At 42.3% G+C, this 21,637-nt stretch overlaps 1 pseudogene; it reads left to right on the forward strand.

The window, feature by feature from the left end:
• Positions 1-323: 323 nt before the first annotated feature.
• The window catches only part of LOC111969245 (cadherin-11-like), an 88,896-nt pseudogene continuing 67,582 nt past the window's right edge, over positions 324-21,637 (forward strand).

Here is a 21,637-nt window from a genome sequence, read left to right on the forward strand (position 1 = left end):
TCCCTACAGCCTAATTAAACAGTGGCTTTGCAACATAGGCCGTAGTACAGTAGGCTGTTAAGGTTAGTAGGGGTAATAATGAAGGGAAGCTAACCTGTAATTGGAAGCAAAACTGTTTTGCATTGTAACTATTTCACTTTATTCATCCGGAAAGTTTTTATTTTCATTTGATGTACATTTATTTTGAAGATGAGTTTTCTCTCCATCTCCCTTGAGTGTTCTCGGTTCCCAGGGAGGGCTTTACTTCCATCCGCCTGTTTTGATTGGACGAAGATTTCTAAACCTAGTGTAACCATTCTCGCTGTTCTCTTGCACTGTTTGGGTCYGGAAACTTGCGACAGATGCGAAACTGCTTCCATCTGGTATCGCAAGGAAGTGGAAAAGGGGGGTGAATCTAYTTAGGCGCCCTCGGCAAGACATCCTGCTTGCATTGCTACTAAGATCTGCGAGCTTCATTTCGTTTCACTAGAAAGCTGGAGAGGACGTGCGTTCCTAAGCGGCTGCACCGGATTGATCGTTGGGGATGCTACGGTTTTATTCCTTTTCTCTTGATACTATACTCGCCCTAGGCGTCTAGTTCCACTGTCTTCTCAAATGGTCCACGGTATTTCTCTTATCCAGCGGAACTCACTGGAGGAGAGGCGCTTGGACCAGGAGTGATAACGCAAGGACGGGTCGAGTTGGATGTTCATAGCCATAAAGAAGTGGTCATAGTCTGGAACTGCTAATGGGACAAGCAGTGGACTGACAACATTGAGTCTGGTTTCACTCCAAGCAAGGTAAGGGATTTAGCCCATAGTTTTCGCGCTATCCATGTATTTTAGTACAGTTGTGTTGTGCAATTTCTGGAGTCATTTCAACTGGAAATTGTGATAGTCCTGCGATTGGACCGAAATTGCTTTTCCAAATTATAAAACCTACCCCTCAGATGCGACATTTTTATACATTTAATACGTAATCTGAGTGGACTGTGTCCATTGTATGTCCGGCACTTTAAATGCAGTAAATTAGGGTTATAGGCGACTTATTTTGGGGGGTATTTTGATTTTCATCAGGACTGTAAACATAGCCTATATCGAATTATCTCATGTCGTTCACTTTTTCAAATATCCTCCGTTTCTAATCGGAAACCTGTCGGTCCAATGACACATTGACTATTCACGGCTAGTTTGACACCGGTACATATTTGCGCCCCACAAATCCATTTTCAGGTTTTTGTGACGAATAGCGTACACGGTAACTTTCTCTGGAAGTGTAGGGTATACGGGGATACATTTCCTATCAAGAGTTTGTAGTTAAATAGCTAATTAACCTGAATTGGATGGATAGCCAAATATAATTTATATTCTATTCATTGTAATGCGGGACGATATTCCACTTTCTCTCCTGCCTCCATTCATAATACGGTTTTTGTTTTTCGTAATTTATTAAGTTATATTTTAAAGTCAGTTGAATTTCTTAAATTGGGTATTTTTTGTATTTATTGCCATTTGATAGCAGTCGTTTGAATCTTTAGTTCAGCCTACTTCTGAGTCACAGTTTTACAGTGATAACAGGTTGGTGTATCATTTACAACTGAATACAAACTGAATGGGGCAAAAACTATTTTCCCCTTGTTGCGTCTCTAACCAAGGCGATATAGCCTAGTGCACATTTTTGTTGCATTGATCGTGGACATCTTATTAGGCTAAACTACTCAGCAATTCATGTGAAATGTGAAATGTGAATTTCAGAATTCACAGGCATTCTAAAATATTTTCAATATGTTTTATTCATAGGGAGAAGGTAGCCTAAAGAAAACAGCGTTTGTAGCTGGTCCATTGCATCGACTGAATGTATTCACAGAACCCTCAGTATTCATGTCCACAGCTCAAGATCGCTGCTTTCAAGATGAAAATAATCTCCCCACCACCCGCTACCCCTCTATACCCCCACCGCACTGTTGCTCAGCGAAATGTCTGCTCTGCTTCCCTTCATGTGCTCCTGTAGGAACCATACTAATTTAACGTTCTCCTTATTGAACATGCTTTTACTGATATTATTGATCTGTGTTACGCCCTAACAAGGCATTGAAAAGAAAGAACGCACATCATAGGGTTTATAATTTCATTCATTGTATTTAATGGTGATTTTACCCCTCAAACAAATTCCCAATGCTTAATTTGATGAAACAATAATGAATTAATTCAAAATTAAAGTGTAATATTATGCTTGATGGTGAAATCTTTTGAGCAGCACAACCAGAAGTGAACGAGTCACATCAGAGGAGGCTTAGCTCCAATCACAACTCAGAGGCAATGGTGTGTGACATGACTGCTGAAAATAGTAATGATATACATAGAACCAAAGAATCGCATAGATTGCTTCATCGCTTATTCTATAGCCTATTTCAAATTCACTAAAACGTTTTAAAATCAGTTTTGAACAACAACAACAACAAACAAAAAAACATTTCAGAATCATAGTTAGCCTACCTGTTAACTGTACAATTCTCTGAATGATCGGTTTAGTTTCTGACTGACCAGACTTAAATAGTTGAATGACAAAACTGAATAGACCTCTATAACTACAGGTACAGGCAACAGTCTTGAAACCTCCAGAAGAAGAAAATAAATGTTTTCAAGGAATCAATAGAGGGTGCTGTTGTTCTGTGGACAGCTGGCCCGGTTTGCTTACAGTACCTCGGCACTAGTCTCTGAGGGCCACTCAAAAAGATGGAGCGCCATTGCCGGTGTTGCCCATGGTCCCAGGGGACGGTGAATTCAATCTAACAGAGGCTCTGGCTAATGCTGTGGCACTTTGTCAGGATTAACATCTTTCTAGTCAGTGGCTTCTGTTACCTTCGGTGTCACGTTACCACCTTGGAGTTCTGGGGAGGGGAGAAAAATGAGGCACCGGTTTCCTGCTCTGCTCCACGCCGTGCTATTCCAATTCCACATTACTGTGGGTCGATAGAGGAAGAGACTCCATCATTTTCAACATATAAAGGCATTTGTTATTTTGACTGCCAACTGGAGCTTTTCAATGAGGAAAAAAAAAGGAAAGACTCAAAAGCTTGCCCTTTTTAAAATGTAGACTCCATGCACAGCCATCACCTAAATAGAAATAAACAGCTCTCAGTTTGCCAACCCTGAGCTGAAAAAATATTTGAATATTGTCATATATTTTGGCAGTAAAGCACAACGTCTTGTTTGGCCATGTGTCTTTTAGTATGGATTCTAATCACAAGGTAGTCTACAAATTACTTGACATGACAATATGACAATTTTTAAACACACAGTACCTGGATAATTATTAGTGGATGTCACCTAGACCTTGTACCTCCTGGGGGTGCATGGCAGCCTAATTACGACATCAAGTTATCTGAATATGTGACACTTCTTCTTAACCCTGCTTCCCCGTTACTGTTCAATAGTATGCTAATATGGGACGTCTGTGTCCCTCCATCAGCAGCTAGTAGGGTGACAGAATGGATTGAATCATTATCCTCATGTCGTGGGACCTAGATTAGGGTACCCCACCATTTCACAATCCAAGACAGTAGATATCCGGTGTCTACTAGGCTTCTTTTCATTCCCTGTGCGTGTTATGTTGTTTACATGTCATTCAGGTCATGTGACAGACATTAAGGTCAGGCGACGTGGCTCTTAGGCAGTCATGATATGCCCACGCCATCCATCGCACAAGCAACGGGACATGAAAGCAAGGTATTACAGCATTGCTGGTTGAACATTAGCCGTGGCCTTTTTTTAGATGGATATTTACGGTGACTTTGAGGACGAATTAAGATGGTAATAGTCAAGTAATAGAATAACCACCAAGTCTCATTTAATGAAGCATTCTGGACAAAAATCATCTTGAATAGTGTTTATATCTATTTTCGTTAACTAATTACAGCATTGATAGTGGGTGGACAAATTAGAGATTGAATTAATAGTTACAGAATTATGCAGTACTAATATTGCTTGACACTGATGAAAGTAGGACCGTGGCTAAGTTTATTCAAAGCTGCCCTTGTCGTTGCACTCCGCATATTGCTGGGTAAATCACTATGTGGGCACACAGGACACTGTCACTTACCCTCAAGAGCATCATTGATAATGATTTCATGTTCAAGCGATATTAACATGACATATTTCTACTTATGTACATACTTGTTGTGTTGCTGAATAAGACAATCATAACACATGTAGGAATGTCCAAGTAAATTACATGCCTTTTCTTCAGTCTGAAAACGACACCTTTATACAAGAGAAACAGGAGCACTTGGGCTGGTAGACTTGACCCTGAGTGTGTAAAGATACTTACTACAAGACCAGAACACCATGTTCCTTCCATGCCACCTTTAGTGTACAACATTGTAATCTGAAAGGACTCTTCGTAAGGCCATATTAAGTATTTTGTTTCTATCTTCACCCTTAAGTGCAAGGCTATGTGTGAGTCAATGTCTATTTCAAGGGTGTCAACATGGAGGCCATATAGCCACCTTCTCCTTGGGGTGCCTTTTCATGACAGTAACTTGTGTAGAAATATGTTTTGCTTTCTAACATTGTATTTTAATGCAATGCTTCTGATTAACATACTGGAGGAGGTCTAATTAAGCAATAAGGCCCGAGGAGGTGGGGTATATGGCCAATATACCACGGCTAAGCGCTGTTCTTATGCACGACGCAACGCAGAGTGCCTGGACACAGCCCTTAGCCGTGGTATATTGGCCATATATCACAAACCCCCGAGGAGCCTTATTGCTATTATAAACTGGTTACCAAATCAAATCACATTTTATTGGTCACATACACATGGTTAGCAGATGTTAATGCGAGTGTAGCGAAATGCTTGTGCTTCTAGTTCCGACTACGCAGTAAAATCTAACAAGTAATCTAACACATTCACAACAACTACCTTATATACACAAGTAAAGGGATGAATAAGAATATGTACAAATAAACATATGGATGAGCGAWGGCGTGCGGCATAGGCAAGATGCCGTAGATGGTGTAGAATACCGTATATACATATGAGATGAGTAATGTAGGGTATGTAAACATGATCACATAAACAAGTGATACCTCTATGTAAACATTATTAAAGTGGCGTTATTTAAAGTGACTAGTGATACCTTTATTAAGTCCGTAATTAGATAATTTACCGCTCTAAAGTAATTAGAGCAGTAAAACTAAACTTTTTGTCATACCAGCCAATCAGAATTCAGGGCTCAAACCACCCAGTTTATAATACTCTCTAGAGCTTGTGTATAGAAGGGTAGCTTTGAAAGTGCACGGGTCATACCTTATTGCTGGTAATCAACTCTCAAGCTGTGCACAAGCTGTGTGTATGATATGAGCATCAGCATCTATGTGAGTGTGGATATGTGGACACATGCTCAAACTGTGTCCATATGCGTGTCAAAAGCACACGCTTAACATACTGAAGGCCAACATGCCAAAAGCTGCATGTAAGCTTAACTGATTATGGGGTTGGTTTAGGTAAGGCCTCATTTACACTACCAGTTTTGCAGTCTGAATTATCCACTCATTAAAACAGGCCTCTCAGGAACATTCTAATGCCTTTATTAACCTTCCTGTTTCTTGGAGGGGACATGTTGGCTGAACTGGATTTAATGTCTGGCAGCAGCATGCATAGTCTTTCTCTGATGTACCATTCACACTTTGATCAAATGGCATATTATATTGCTTTTCTTTAAGCTTGATGCTTGTCATGATGTTCTAACAAATGTCCCCTCATAACTTCTGTGTCTATACATTTTTGGATCACATGCACTTGGGAAAAGGAGGTAAAAGTCACACAAAATTCTACAATTCCATAATTTTTTGAGAATGGCAAGTTCGGTACTGTACATTTGCTCTGAGTATGTTTTGTGAACTGGAAAGCTTTTTGTCATGAGAGGTTTTGGCTGAATTTCACCCTGACTTTCGAAAACCTAATAACAGATTTCCAATTACATTTGCATTCTTGTCATTTGGAAGACTATTTTATCCAGAGCGACTTACAGTTAGTGCATTCATCTTAATAGACATAGTGGAGACAGTATCTATCTTTAACATCCTATCGGTTGGCAGGCTAAGGCTACTAACATATAACTCTATTGCAATCAGCATTTGCTGCACAACATATCTGCATTCTTTCAACATTCTTTGAAGCTTCATCTATCTTCCCTCTTTCATGTAAGGACACAATTAATGTGAATTCAGGGCAGGCTCTTTGTTGCATAAGAATGAGCCTGCTCATGGAGAAACTGTAATGGGATATACTGTGCATTTGGAAAGTATTCAGACCCCTTGACTTTTTCCAAGATTTGTTACGTTACAGCCTTATTCTAAAATGGATTCAATTGTTGTTTCCCTCATGAATCTACACACAATACCCCATAAGGACAAAGCAAAAACTGGTTTTAAGAAATGTTTGAATTATTATTAAAAAAAATAAAAAATGAAATATCACATTTACATAAGTATTCAGACCCTTAACTCAGCACTTTGTTGAAGCACCTTTGGCAGTGATTACAGCCTCGAGTCTTGGGTATGACGCTACAAGGTTGGCACACCTGTATTTGGGGAGTTTCTCCCATTCTTCTCTGCAGATCCTTTCAAGCTCTGTCAGGTTGGATGGGTAGCGTCGCTGCACAGCAGGCAACATCCACACTGAGCTAAAGGGTAGAGCAGCCGCTTTCAAGGAGCGGGACTCTAACCCGGAAGCTTATAAGAAATCCCACTATGCCCTCCGACGAACCATCAAACAGGCAAAGCGTCAATACAGGACTAAGATCGAATCGTACTATCACTCGCTCGGTATGCTCGTCGGATGTGGCAGGGCTTGCAAACTATTACAGACTACAAAGGGTAGTACAGTCGAGAGGCTCCTAGTGACAAAAGCCTACCAGACGAGCAAAATTACTTCTATGCTCGCTTCGAGCAAGTAACACTGAAACATGCATGAGAGCATCACTGTTCCAGAAGACTGTGTGTTCACGTCTCCGCAGCCGATGTGAGTAAACCTATAAACAGTATAGGTCGACCGATTAATCGAATGGCCGATTAATTAGGGCCGATTTCAAGTTTTCATAACAATTGGAAATCGATATTTTTGGACACCGATTTGGCCAGTATTATTATTTATTTTTTTCACCTTTATTTAATCTTTATTTAACTAGGCAAGTCAGTGTTCAAGAAGACATTCTTATTTTCAAGTGACTGCGGGTTAACTGCCTCGTTTCCAGGGGGCAGAACGACAGATTTTTACCTTGTCAGCTCGGGGATTCAATCTGTGCAACCTTAGAGTTAACTAGTCCAACGCTCTAACCACCTGATTACATTGCACTCCACGAGGAGCCTGCCTGTTACGCGAATGCAGTAGAAGCCAAGGTAACGTGCTAGCTAGCATTAAAACTTATCTTATAAAAACAATCAATCTCAATCATAATCACTAGTTAACTTACACATGGTTGATGATATTACTAGTTATCTAGCGTGTCCTGCGTGCAATAATCGATGCGTGTCGTATCGTTGCTCCAATGTGTACCTAACCATAACATCAATGCCTTTCTTAAATATCATACACAGAAGTATATATTTTTAAACCTGCATATTTAGCTAAAAGAAATCCAGGTTAGCAGCGGCAATATTAACAAGGTGAAATGTTTGTCACTTCTCTTGATCATTGCACGCAGAGTCAGTGAATATGCAACAGTTTTGGGCCTAATTTGCCAGAATTTTACAGTAATTATGACATAACATTGAAGGTTGTGCAATGTAACAGGAATATTTAGACTTATGGATGCCACCCGTTAGATAAAATACGGAACGGTTCCGTATTTCACTGAAAGAATAAACGTCTTGTTTTCAAGATGATAGTTTCCGATCCGGATTCGCATATTAATGACCTAAGGCTCGTATTTCTGGTGTATTATTGTTATAACTAAGTCTATGATTTGATAGAGCAGTCTGACTGAGCGGTGGTAAGCAGCAGCAGGCTCGTAAGCATTCATTCAAACAGCACTTTCCTGCGTTTTGCCAGAAGCTCTTCGCTGTGCTTCAAGCCTATCAACTCCCGAGATTAGGCTGGTGTAACCGATGTGAAATGGCTAGCTAGTTAGCGGGGTGCGCGTTAGCGTTTCAAACGTCACTCGCTCTGAGACTTGGAGTAGTTATTTCCCCTTGCTCTGCATGGGTAACGCTGCTTTCGAGGGTGGCTGTTGTCGTTTGTTGTTCCTGGTTCGAGCCCAGGTAGGAGCGAGGAGAGGGATGGCAGCTATACTGTTACACTGGCAATACTAAAGTGCCTATAAGAACATTCAATAGTCAAAGGTTAATGAAATTACAAATGATATAGAGAGAAATAGTCCTATAATTCCTATAATAACTACAACCTAAAACTTCTTACCTGGGAATATTGAAGACTCATGTTAAAAGGAACCACCAGCTTTCATATGTTTCATTTTCTGAGCAAGGACTTAAACGTTAGCTTTCTTACATGGCACATTATGCACTTTTACTTTCTTCTCCAACACTTTGTTTTTGCATTATTTAAACCAAATTGAACATTTCATTATTTATTTGAGGCTAAATTGATGTTCATTGATGTATTATATTAAGTTAAAATAAGTGTTCATTCAGTATTGTTGTAATTGTCATTATTACAAAAAAAAAAAAAAAAAAATGTCCGATTAATCGGTATCGGCCTTTTTTGGTCCTCCAATAATCGGTATCGGTATCGCGTTGAAAAATCATAATCGGTTGATCTCTACATAAACAGGTCAACATTCACAAGGCTGCAGGGCCAGATGGATTACCAGGATGTGTACTGTGAGCGTGCGCTGACCAACTGGCAAGTTGCACGCCTGACCATAGTTTCTTTGTATGTTTCTATGTTTTGTTTGGTCAGGTGTGATCTGTTGGGCATTCTATGTTGTATGTCTAGTTTGCCTGTTTCTGTGTTTGGCCTGATATGGTTCTCAATCAGAGGCAGGTGTTAGTCGGTCTGTCTCTGATTGGGAACCATATTTAGGTAGCCTGTTTTGTCATTGTGGGTTGTGGGTGATCGTCTAAGTGTAGTGTTTTGTGTCAGCACTATTATTCATTAGCTTCACGTTCGTCGTTCATTGTTTTGTATAGTTTCGTTAAGTGTTTTCTGTGTTTATTAAATTCAAGATGAACACTTACCACGCTGCATATTGGTCCTCCGATCCTTCAAACTTCTCCTCCTCAGATGAGGAGGACGACGAGCGTGACAGAATAACCCACCACAACCGGACCAAGCAGCGTGGTATCGGGCAGCAGCGAGTTCTGGACTCCTGGACATGGGAGGAGATTTTGGATGGTAAAGGACCCTGGGCACAGGCTGGGGAATATCGCCGCCCCAAGGCAGAGCTGGAGGCAGCGAAAGCTGAGCGGCGGCGATATGAGGACCTAAGCGCGACAGGTACGAGAGGCAGCCCCCCAATTTTTTTKGGGGGGGGGCACACAGGGAGGTTGGAGACCTGAGCTCACTCCTCGTGCTTATTATAAGCAGCGCGTTACTGGTCAGGCACCGTGTTATGCGGTTAAGCGCACGGTGTTGCCAGTACGTGCCCATAGCCCGGTGCGCTATAGGGAAGCCCCCCGAAAGTGTCATGCGAGTGTGGGCATCCAGCCAGGGCGTATTGTGCCTGCTCAGCGTGTCTGGTCTCCGGTACGCCGTTTCGGTCCAGGGTATCCTGCGCCGGCTCTGCGTGCTGTGTCTCCGGGGTGCTGGGAGGGTGCAGTGCGTCCTATGCCTGCGCTCCGCTCGTGCCGGGCGAATGTGGGAGTGGAGCCCAAGGGAGAGGTGCGCGTAGTAGGCACTAGATCTCCAGTGCTCACCCACAGCCCGGTTCAACCTGTGCCTGCACTCTGGAGGGTCCGGGCTAGAGTAGTTATCCAGCCTGGGGGAGTGGTGCCAAGGCTGCGCACCAGAGCTCCAGTGCTCCCCCACAGCCCGGTCCTTCCGGTGCCTCCTCCAAACACCAGGCCTCCTGTAGGTCTCCCCAGTCTGGTGGGTCCTGTGGCAGCCCCACGCAGCCCCTCCGTCTCCTCCCTACAGGTGCGCCTGTCTGTCCAGCGCCGCCAGAGTCTCCCGTCTGTCCAGCGCCGTCTGAGCCACCCGTCTGTCCAGCGCCGTCTGAGCCGCCCGTCTGTCCTGAGCCGCTAGAGCCGCCCGTCTGTCCTGAGCCGCTAGAGCCGTCCGTCAGTCAGGAGCCGCTAGAGCCGTCCGTCAGTCAGGAGCCGCTAGAGCCGTCCGTCAGTCAGGAGCCGCCAGAGCCGTCCGTCAGTCAGGAGCCGCCATATGGCTCCTRTCAGGCTCAAAAAGCCTCAAATTTGCCATGGATGGCCACCAATTTTTCAATCCTTGTATTGGTCAGCCTGTTGCGTGCTTTGGTATGTGTGTTCCCAAACAAGGACCAGTTGCACACTGAGGCGGCTGATGTTGGTGGGATTTGGAGGATGATGGAGGCAACAGGGGAAAGAGCCTCAGATCCACAGTCCCTTCCACCAGGTGGCTGATGAGATATGTTGGCATGACTGCCATATCCCATCTCCATCCCAAAGCCCTTGCTTGGAAATGTACTTCGGCAGACTGCCAAGAACCTTGGCCTCATCCAGGCCAAGGTGGCGAGACACGGTAGTGATGACACCATAGGCCTTGTTGATCTCTGCACAAGACAAGAATGCGTGTATGGGCTTCAGGCAGAAGTCTTCACACTTTTTGATGTATTTCAGAACTGCGGTTTCCTCTGCTTGGTGCAACAGTGAAGTGGGCAGGGCAGTACGGATTTCTTCTCTTACATCTGCAAGCAGAGTCTGAACATCAGACAGAATGGCATTGTCTCCCTCAATCCGAGCAATGGCTACTGCTATAGGTTTCAGTCGTTTCAGGCTGCTTACCACTCTCTCCCAAAATACATAATCCAGGAGGATCCTCTTGATGGGGCTGTCCATATTGGCAGATTGTGATATGGCCATTTCTTGGAGAGACTTCCTCCCCTCCAGAAGACTGTCAAACATGATGACAACACCACCCCAACGGGTGTTGCTGGGCAGCTTCAATGGGGTGCTCTTATTCTTCTCACTTTGCTTGGTGAGGTAGATTTCTGCTATAACTTGATGATCCTTCACATATGTAACCATTTCCTTGGCTCTCTTGTAGAGTGTATCCATTGATTTCAGTGCCATGATGTCCTTGAGGAGCAGATTCAATGCATGAGCAGCACAGCCAATGGGTATGATGTGAGAGTAGGACTCCTCCACTTTAGACCAAGCAGCCTTCATGTTCACAGCATTGTCTGTCACCAGTGCAAATATCTTCAGTGGTCCAAGGTCATTGATGACTGCCTTCAGATCATCCGCAATATAGAAACCGGTGTGTCTGTTGTCCCTTGTGTCTGTGCTCTTGTAGAATACTGGTTGAGGGGTGGAGATGTAGTTAATTATTCCTTGCCCACGAACATTCGACCACCCATCAGAGATGATTGCAATACAGTCTGCTTTCTCTATGATTTGCTTGACCTTTACTTGAACTCTGTTGAACTCTGCATCCAGCAAATAAGTAGATGAAGCACATCTGGTTGGAAGGGTGTATGTTGGGTGAAGAACATTCAGAAATCTCTTCCAATACACATTGCCTGTGAGCATCAGAGGTAAACCAGTTGCATACACAGCTCAAGCAAGACATTCATCAGCATTTCTCAGACTACATTCCTCCATTGAGTCAAAAAAACGTCTGATTCCAGGAGGAACATGAGCTGTTGCTATCGATTAGGTGTCTGATTCATGATTTTCACCTATAATAGAAAAAGAGGGACTTTTGTCAGATGTTGCTTGTTGTGAGCACTGAGGAACTTTATGCACTTGGCCAGATGATTCTGCATCTTTTTTTGCATTCTTCACATATGATTTGGCACAGTATTTGCAAATGTACACAGCTTTTCCTTCTACATTAGCTGCAGTGAAATGTCTCCACAGATCAGATAGTGCCTGTSGCATTTTCCAGTAAAGATTAGAAAAAAATGAGTAAAAAAAWAAACAATAAATACATTTCCATGTACAGATAAATAGTTAAGCGGTTAGATTAAACAACTCCTTTGTAAGATAAATGTTTTAAAATGAAACATGAATGGAAACAGGTGAATTAACACTCCTCAGTTAGCAGGCTCAAGCAAGCTAAAACCCAAATGGTAGCAAAAACGAATTAGCAGAAATTGTTATCAAGTTAGAAATTATTTAAATGCACTTTGCTGTAGGCTACTATTTACTAGTTAACAAAAAATAATGTACAGTATGTCCTATAAAATATATTCAGCCCACCCAGTATTGTAATCAAAACTTACCAGAATGCATGTAGTCCTTGGCTCAGACAGTGTAGTAGTGTGGGCTCAGTAGCATCTCATTAGTGTGCACAAGATCTTGAGAATCAGCTGGAAGAGTGCACTGCACATGTGATGGAAGAATGCACTGTGCATGCAGAGGGTTGCAATTCCATTGAATTGGGGATAGTTTAACCAAAATATGCCACAAGACCAGAATTGCCTTATGTGTATCCCACATAAAAGGTTCACTGTTATAAGCTAACTTTTTTGATGAATGTAAGTAAAATTCCCCAAATTCCCGGTCTTAACTTTGCAACTCCACTGTCATGTGCCTTTTACTGAGGAGTGGCTTCCATCTGGCCACTCTACCGTATAGGCCTGATTGGTGTAGTGCTGCAGAGATGGTTGTATTTCTGGAAGGTTCTCCCATCTCTGGAACTCTGGAGCTCTATCAGAGTGACCATCCACCAAATACTCAGTTTGGGAGGGTGGCCAGCTCTAGGAAGAGTCTTGGTGGTTCCAAACTTCTTACATTTAAGAATGATGGAGGCCACTGTGTTCTTGAGACCTTCAATACTGCAGAAATGTTTTGGTACCCTTCCCCAGATCTGTGCCTCGACACAATCTTGTCTCGGAGCTCTATGGACAATTCCTTCGACCTCATGGCTTGGTTTTTGCTCTTACATGCACTGTCAACTGTGGGACCTTATATAGACAGTTGTGTGCCTTTCCAAATCAAGTCCAATTAATTGAATTTACAGTAGGTGGACTCCAATCAAGTTGTAGAAACATCTCAAGAATGATCAATGGAAACAGGATGCACCGGAGTTCAATTTTGAGTCTCATAGCAAAGGGGCTGAATACTTCTGTATATAAGGTATTTCTTTTTTTTCTTCTTTTTCATGTGCAAAAACATCTAAACGCCTTTTTCATTATGGGGTATTGTGTGCAGATCGATGAGGATTTTTTTTATTTAATCAATTTTAGAATAGGCTGTAACGTAACAAAATGTGGAAAAAGGGAAGGAGTCGGAATACTTTCCGAATGCACTGTATGTACATATCTGTACCACAGCTGAAGTCACTACCACTATTTTTTGTCTTCCAAGAAAAAGACAATAGGCATTGACAATATTCTCTGATATATTATGCTTGCATCCCACCACTAGTCCATGAATAAAAACATCTAAGGTATGAATGTATGCAATACGTCCTGTATTTTCAGTTCAAACTTGATTCCCAAATCTATTTTCTCATGGCATAATGGAAAGAAACTGCTTTGATAAGAGCCATGGCCAAGCTGACCTTTAAAAATAAAACACAGTCCATACGGGATTTAGCTTCAATACACTGTATGGTAATATGGCTGAGTTCTCTCCCAGGCCTTAGGATACCTTCTTACTTACTTTCCTGAGAGCAGAGGTGACTAGCATAGCTTTTCCATTTCAAAGATTATAAAAGTGTATATGCTGTTTGTTGGGTATAGTTGGTTTGTTTTTCACTGACAACTGACAGTCACTGCATGGCGCTTTTCTGCACAGTTGCTCCAATTCATTAGCAGACGTGTCATGCATAATTGTGATAGGACTTTGCACTTGACATCTAATGCCATTGTACTGTAGTTTAAATAAGCAAGGGCGCTGAGGGGAGCGAGGGAAGGGCCAAATAAATGATCTAGCTGAACAATGGTGCTTTTGACATTTTTAATAAGATACTATTACACAGAGGATTCCATTCATTCAGCACAGCTATGTAGTATGTCATTATGGTGTTGGTTTACTATGGAAATGCTGACAGCTAAAAATATACAGAAAACACTGTTGCATTGACCTAAGACCGAAGTATAAATGCAGACCCCTGGTTGAAAACAATAATCTTAAGGATCGCGGAGGTGCACCTTGTAATCAACCTCAACACTTACTTTCCTTTTTAGCCTTGTAAGGGGTGGAGGAGGAATTGATTAGCAATGACAGGCTCCATTACACCCACTCTACATCTGCAATAACCCTAATTGTTGGTGGCCCCTACACCAGCCCAGTCAACTACAGAAAGCACCTAAACAAAAAGAGCACAAAGGGGAAAGGGTTTCTGTTTAAAGGAACCACTAAGATGGAACACACAGTCACTAACTGTGCAGCCCATCCTCCCCCATACTCTAATGCTAAGATAACATATTTTTGATTTATAAATCACCCGTAGTCTGCAATCAGAGTGCTAAGTGCACCGGGTTCATTCATTATTTGCCGGCATATGGTGACACATTTGCATAATTAGCTAATGCTTACTCTAGCTTTCTTTCTTTTATCCTTTGCTGTGCCTATTGGCAGTGTGAGATTCAGGGCAATTTAACTTTGCAGAGATGTGCACTCATCGTTATATGATCTAATTATAAGTCTTGGAGGATTATGAAAGAATGAATGAAACCGAACTGAGAATCACAACCTGCTTGTTGTTCAAATTTTTGTTGATGTGTAGCTATTTGAAAGTTGTGTCTGTAGATATGAAAAGAGACCATGTTAATCACGGATGCATATTCCATCTTTGAATGTGTATCAGTTGCTTCAGCAGCCTGTGAAATTAGCTGAATTTAGCAAAGTAACAGAGAATGGCAGGTGGAAATAACAGTGTTTCACAGTGTCTGGTTCTTTTGCATTCGTTTGTATGTCATTTTGAATGAGATGCTGGCTTATATTTGGAAAGTCCTCCCATACTGTCTGAAGACACTTTGAAAAGGGTCTTATTTTCACCAACTTTTTGGGGTACTCCGTGGGAGGTACTATAGCTAGGATTGATAATGTGTTTCTCTGGGGAAAGCAGGGTTTTGATAGTAACATTGGAAACGCAATACAACGTATGAAATTGGATTGGAAGCTTGATAGATCGAGACTGTAAGAGGCAACACATATTTCAATAGGCCTTTTCATTTTCACTGTCCTTATTTTCTTCATTGTGTCTGTTTATTAGGTACACCCATTGTACCGGGCTGGACCACCCTTTGCCTCCAGAATTGGCATTCCACAAGGTGTCGGAAACGTTCTGCAGGGATGTTGGTCCATGCTGACGTGATGGCATCACGCAGTTGCTGCAGATTTGATGGCGGTACATTCATGCTGCAAACAGCCCGTTCCATCTCATCCCAAAGATACTCTATTGGGTCGAGGTCTGGGGACTGCGCAGGCCACTCAAGTAAACCGAACTCACTGTCATGTTCCAGGCAATGTTTTTCCACTCCTCAATAGCCCAGTGTTGGTGATCGCGTGCCCACTGGAGCCTCTTCTTCTTGTTTTAAAGCTGAGAGGAGTGGAACGTGGTGTGGTCGTCAGCTGCAATGGTCCATCCGGGACAAGGACCGACGAGTTGTGCGTTTCGAGATGCCCTTCTGCACACCACTGTTGTACTGTGCTGTTATTGGTCTGTTTGTAGCCCGCTTGCACGATTCTTGCCATTCTCCTTCGACCTCCCTCATCAACGAGCTGTTTTCGCCCACTGGACTGCCGCTGCCTGGATGTTTTTAGTTTGTCGCACCATTCTCCGTAAATCCTAGACACTGTCTTGCATGAAAAACCCAGGAGGGCGGTTGTTTCTGAGATACTGGATCCTTGCACGCCTGGCACCGACGATCATACCACTCTCAAAGTCACTTCGGTCACTCGTTTTGCCCATTCCAATTTTCAAATCGAAGAGTAACTGAATGCCTCGATGCCTGTCTGCCTGCTTTATACTGTATAGCAAGCCGCGGCCACGTGACTCACTGTCTGTAGGAGAGATCAATTTTCGTGAACGGGGTGGTGTACCTAATAAAGTCTCCGGTGAGTGTATATTGTGGAGGTGCTGCTTGTAATTAAGTGAAGGCCAAAAGCTGTGTCCGGCTTCTTCTCCCCTCAGAGTAGGGACTGTAAATGTCACACTGTCTGTAATAAAGGATTGTGAAACTTCTCCCTATTTATCTCAGGCTGCCTGGCCTTTCTTAGTGTTGTCCACCTGCTACCTCACTACCTATACCTCTCTGCAAACTTCAGTCAGAATTCTAGAGATTTCTTTATAACTGTTAGTTTAAAACTTTTCTTCTGAGAAAAATGTAAAGTCTTGCGATTATAYTGTAGGTAATTGAAAGCAGTTTGGCAATCTTTCCATGGCCTTKGTGTCTTGGGATGAGTTTTACWSCAGGGCAGCCATTATTACTACATGGGTTAAGTGGCTGACATTGTGGGTGGCCCAGGGGTAGGTGTCCATTAAAGGGATACTTTGGGATTTTGGCCGTCTACTTCCCCAGAGTCAAATAAACTCCTGGATACCATTTTTATTTCTATGCTTCCAGTATGAAGAAAGTTAAAGATACTGTAGTTTTGCGAGCCAATGCTAACTAGGATTAGCACAATGACTGGAAGTACATGGTATCTACTAGCATGCTTGGAGTTACCACAGACTTCCAGTCATTGCACTAGTTAGCAACTTCCTTCAAACTGCACGCAGAAACATAAAAATGGTTCATCTTACTCTGGGGGAGTACAGAACCAGTCAAAAGTTTGGACACACCTACCCATTCAAGGGTTTTTCTGAATTTGTTACTATTTTCTACATTGTAGAATAATAGTGAAGACACCAAAACTAGGAAATAACACATATGGAATCATGTAGTAACCAAAAAAGGGTTAAACAAATCAAAATATATTTTATATTCTTCAAAGTAGCCACCATTTGTCCTGATGACAGCTTTGGACACGCTTGGCATTCTCTCATCCAGCTTCACCTGGAATGCTTTTCCAACAGTCTTGAAGGAGTTCCCACACATGCTGAGCACTTGTTGTTTGTTTTTCATTCCCTCTTCATCTCAGGACTCCCCCTCCTCTCAGAGCTCAGCAGCAGCCCTATCAGCCTCTTCTGTCTGAGCTGAGGCTCCTTCACTTGGTATTATCCCTCATCAGTCTGTTAGCACCCCGCCAGTCAGCCAGGCTCTCCTCTCAGCACCTTTCACCAAAAAATTTAATAAAAAAATACTGGATTTAATGTGTCTGTGTGATGTAGGCCTGTCTTCCTTGGAGAATCCAAGATCACTTTGACCAGGCGTCATCTTATCAGTCACAGCTGGAGAACAGTAGACAAAACAGAGCCCTAAGGCCTCCATGCTATAACTGGGATATGTGTGGTCTTAAAAGCTTTGGAAATGTATACTAATACTTTCAATTCTGCCTTCAGACAATTCCATGGAGCGTGACTAATCAGGGTTTGCTCCCAGTTGTCTCAGTCCTTTGGTCACCCTCTGCCTCAGAAGGGGTCACAATGTCAGCAGAAGGTTACACAAAGGGATCAGCTCTACAAGTTGAAATAAAAGGCTCTATGCAGAGGCCAATTAGGAATTGTCTGGATAATGTAATATAGTGTTACTGATATTAAAAAAACTATGAAGTAAACCTTGGACTGGCTGCATATGTTCCAAGAGTGAGCATGTATTTCAGAGGAAAGGGAGTTGGTGAGACAAAGGTTTTTGAATTCATCGGAAAGTTTCCACACATGTAAGGGGAAGTGCAGTCAGCACATACTGTAGCAGCTGTTAGGGCATTATACGCCTTAGCATACTGGGGTGAAACAAGGAGACCAGATGCACTCATTGTCTGTTGACTCATTGAAAACCTTTATGTGGTCTTTGGCATTCACAACTTTGTTCCAGCGATCTTCTAAGCTTCAGAATTATCCATGGAACGAAATCTGTCTCATATGAATTATGAAACAAAAATATCCCCTGCGGATGATCATCAGTAGTTTGTTTACTTCTTGTGGAAGAAGGATGCAGGCTATGTACTCTGGTATAATGTGGTCTTCGCTTCCATCCTGGATGCATTAAAATTGTATAGGTATACAAAATATTTTCTCCCGTTTCTCTTTTTTGTTGTTGTTTTTTTGTCATTATAATAGGAAATGGAGTATCATTGATTACATTTGTTTATTTAATTTTGCACATCTAACGTTCTAATTTCCTCCAGGGGAAATTGTACGGGAATGAAGAGGGAAGGGGGAAGAAGCTGTACGCATGTGAATCCCATTGCGATGCAACATCTGGTGGCTCACTCAAATGTTTTTTCTGCTTTTGACGTGCAGATTCTAACCACACAAACCAGTCAAACACAGTGACACACAAAGGCTAGAGGAAAAAACCTTGCCACCACATGTTTTCATACTGATGCTGTGGCACTTTTTGATCAGCATATTTTTCTGCACTCAGTCGTGTGGTCTTGAAGACRATTTTATTTCTTTTTTTAACCATTAGACCAGCGAATCTGTGAATAATTGATTTAGTTCTGCTTCTAGTAGCTTTGCTAATGGGGAATTATTTGGTCACAAAGGCATACATTTGTAAGTGAGGCTGATAAACCTTTGGTGCGGAAAAGGAGTGTTTTGTCTGACACAGGAATTCTCTTGTCCACTGTTTTGGTTGTCAAGTGTTCAGGGAAGGCAGGATGTGTACCAGGGCCACAATGGCCCTTTCATACAGGCATCTCAGATGCTKGGATATTCAGTCCTGCCTCTTTTCACAGTGCCCTAATCTCTTTATCAGCTCGCAACAATGAAGGATTGAGGCCCTCCTTCTCTTCTCCTGAGCCAGACCCCTTGATTCAGCACACTGGAAAGGGGACTGGTCAATACTGACTACTCTCTTCCCCTGGACAGCAGCACACTCAGCACTGTCTGAAAGAGTTTGAAGTATGTTGTCACTTTCCATTTGACTCCATGGGTAATATGGCAGACAATGCTAAAACTGAAAGAGGGAAAAAAGAGAGACAAGAAAGAAATAAAAAGTTTTCCTCTTGCATCTATTATGTATTGTTCGCTTGGGTTGTTTCAAACTGTCAGGGTAGCTTTGCATCAGTGCACCCATTCACTACTCTGGAATTGGCACCTATTAGACCCCACCAGTTCCTCCACTGTGTCTGCAGGGAAGCCATTTTGATTTCTGTCCCAGGGCTGTTTGTCAGCCTCCAATGAGATGGCTTTTCTGTGACTGGAGGCCCCTCTGGGTCATTTCTCTTTCTGTGTGTTTGGAAAGTGCATTAAAGTATTTTAGGCCCCGCTGATTGGTATGAGGCCAAGTTTCAGCTAATTTCCTACCTCTGTTAACTCCCTCATATCTACGGATATCTTTATAACTGTTAGTTTAAAACTTTTCTTCTGAGAATAATGTAAAGTCTTGCGATTATATTGTAGGTAATTGAAAGCAGTTTGGCAATCTTTCCATGGCCTTTGTTTCTTGGGATGAGTTTTACAGCAGGGCAGAAATTATTACTACATGGGTTAAGTGGCTGACATTGTAGGTGGCCCAGGGGTAGGTGTCCATTAAAGGGATACTTTGGGATTTTGGCCGTCTACTTCCCCAGAGTCAGATGAACTCATGGATACCATTTTTATGTCTCTGCATCCAGTATGAAGGAAGTTAGAGGTAGTTTTGCAAGCCAATGCTAACTAGCATTAGCACAATGACTGGAAGTCTATGGTATCTACTAGCATGCTTGGAGTTACCATAGACTTCCAGTCATTGCACTAACACTAGTTAGCAACTTCCTTCAAACTGCACGCAGAAACATAAAACATGGTATCCACGAGTTCGTCTTACAATGTACAATAATAGTGAAGACATCAAAACTAGGAAATAACATTTGGCCTGCAATTTCARAGGYTGTTAATGAACTTATCCTCTGCAGCAGAGGTAACTCTGGTTCTGAGAGCCAGATCCATCATAGCGCTGGATGGTTTTTGGTTTTTGCGGCTGCACTTACAAAGTTCTTGAAATGTTCCGTGACTGACCTTCATGTCTTAAAGTAATGATGGACTGTCATTTCCCTTTGCTTATTTGAACTGTTCTTGACATAATATAGACTTGGTCTTTTACCAAATAGGGCTATCTTCTGTATACCACCCCTACCTTGTCACAACACAACTGATTGGCTCAAACGCATAAAGAAGGAAAGAAATTCCACAAATTAACTTGTTAGTGTGCCAAGCTGTCATCAAGGCAAAAGGTGGCTACTGTGAAGAATATGAAATATAACATTTATATTGATTTGTTTAATACTTTTTTGGTTAATACATGATTCCATATGTGTTATCTCATATTTCATATCTTTACTGTTATTCTACAATGTAGAAAATAGAAGAAATAAAAAATAACCCTGGAATGAGAAGGTGTGTCCAAACCTTTGACTGGTACTGTAGATAAAGGGCTTCATTGCCAAAATCCTGAAATATCCCTTCAAGGAAATATATTTTTTCCCATTCTAATTGAGGCAGTTGAGTATGAGCAGCACAACCAGTGGAGGACCAGGTATGTCATGACCTGCTCAATGGAAACGACTGTGGGCTAAAAGATGCTTGTCACTCCCGCAAGGACATGGGGGCTGTAATCTCCAGCAGGGCTGTCATTAACATGACACTCAGATGGGTGTAGTAAACGAGGGCCTGATCGTAATGGAGGACAGGAGTGGGAGATGGGAAGGCATGTCTCTTGATGTGCCTTCTACCAGAACACCAGGCCCCATACCATATTAAACCCTGTCACCCCCAACACTCCCACCAATACACACAAGGGAGCAAACAAGCCCCAGTTTCTATTTTCTATAATGTAAAACGGTAGTATTTTCATGTGCAACCCAAAATGCTCATTCCCGTTAGTACTTAGCCCTCCTTTCCCAACAATCAAACCTTTCTCCTTTTATTTACTTTACACTGGGAGGAAACCTACTTTTCTTTTGAAGACCAGATGCATTATTGCAGGCCTGACAGCTGCTTCCATTTGAACTACTCTCCTTAGTTACAGCAGAGCTCTGGTTTATTCAATGGCTTCCTAAGTGATGACTGTGCAATACACTGTAAACTTAAGACTTCATCTTAGGCAATGTGTAACCTTTAWTTAACCAGGCAAGTCCGTTAAGAACAAATTCTTATTTACAATGAGAGCCTACCCCGGCCAAACTCGGACTACGCTGGGCCAATTGTGCGCCGCCCTATGGGACTCCCAATCACGGCCGGATGTGCTACAGCCTGAATTCGAACTAGGGACTGTAGTGTTGCCTCGTGCACTGAAATGCAGTGCCTTAGACCACTGCGCCACTCAGGAGCCCAAAGAGTGGCTCCTTTGAAGAATCTAAAATCTAAAATATATTTTGATTTGTTTAATACTTTTTTGATTACTACATGATTCCATGTGTTGTTTCGTAGTTTTGATGTCTTCACTATTATTCTACAACGTAGAAAATAGTAAAGCTAAGGAAAAACCCTTGAATGAGTAGGTGTGTCCAAACTTTTGACT

Source organism: Salvelinus sp. IW2-2015, linkage group LG10, assembly GCF_002910315.2.
Source record: "Salvelinus sp. IW2-2015 linkage group LG10, ASM291031v2, whole genome shotgun sequence".
In the NCBI taxonomy this organism is placed as follows: domain Eukaryota; kingdom Metazoa; phylum Chordata; class Actinopteri; order Salmoniformes; family Salmonidae; genus Salvelinus; species Salvelinus sp. IW2-2015.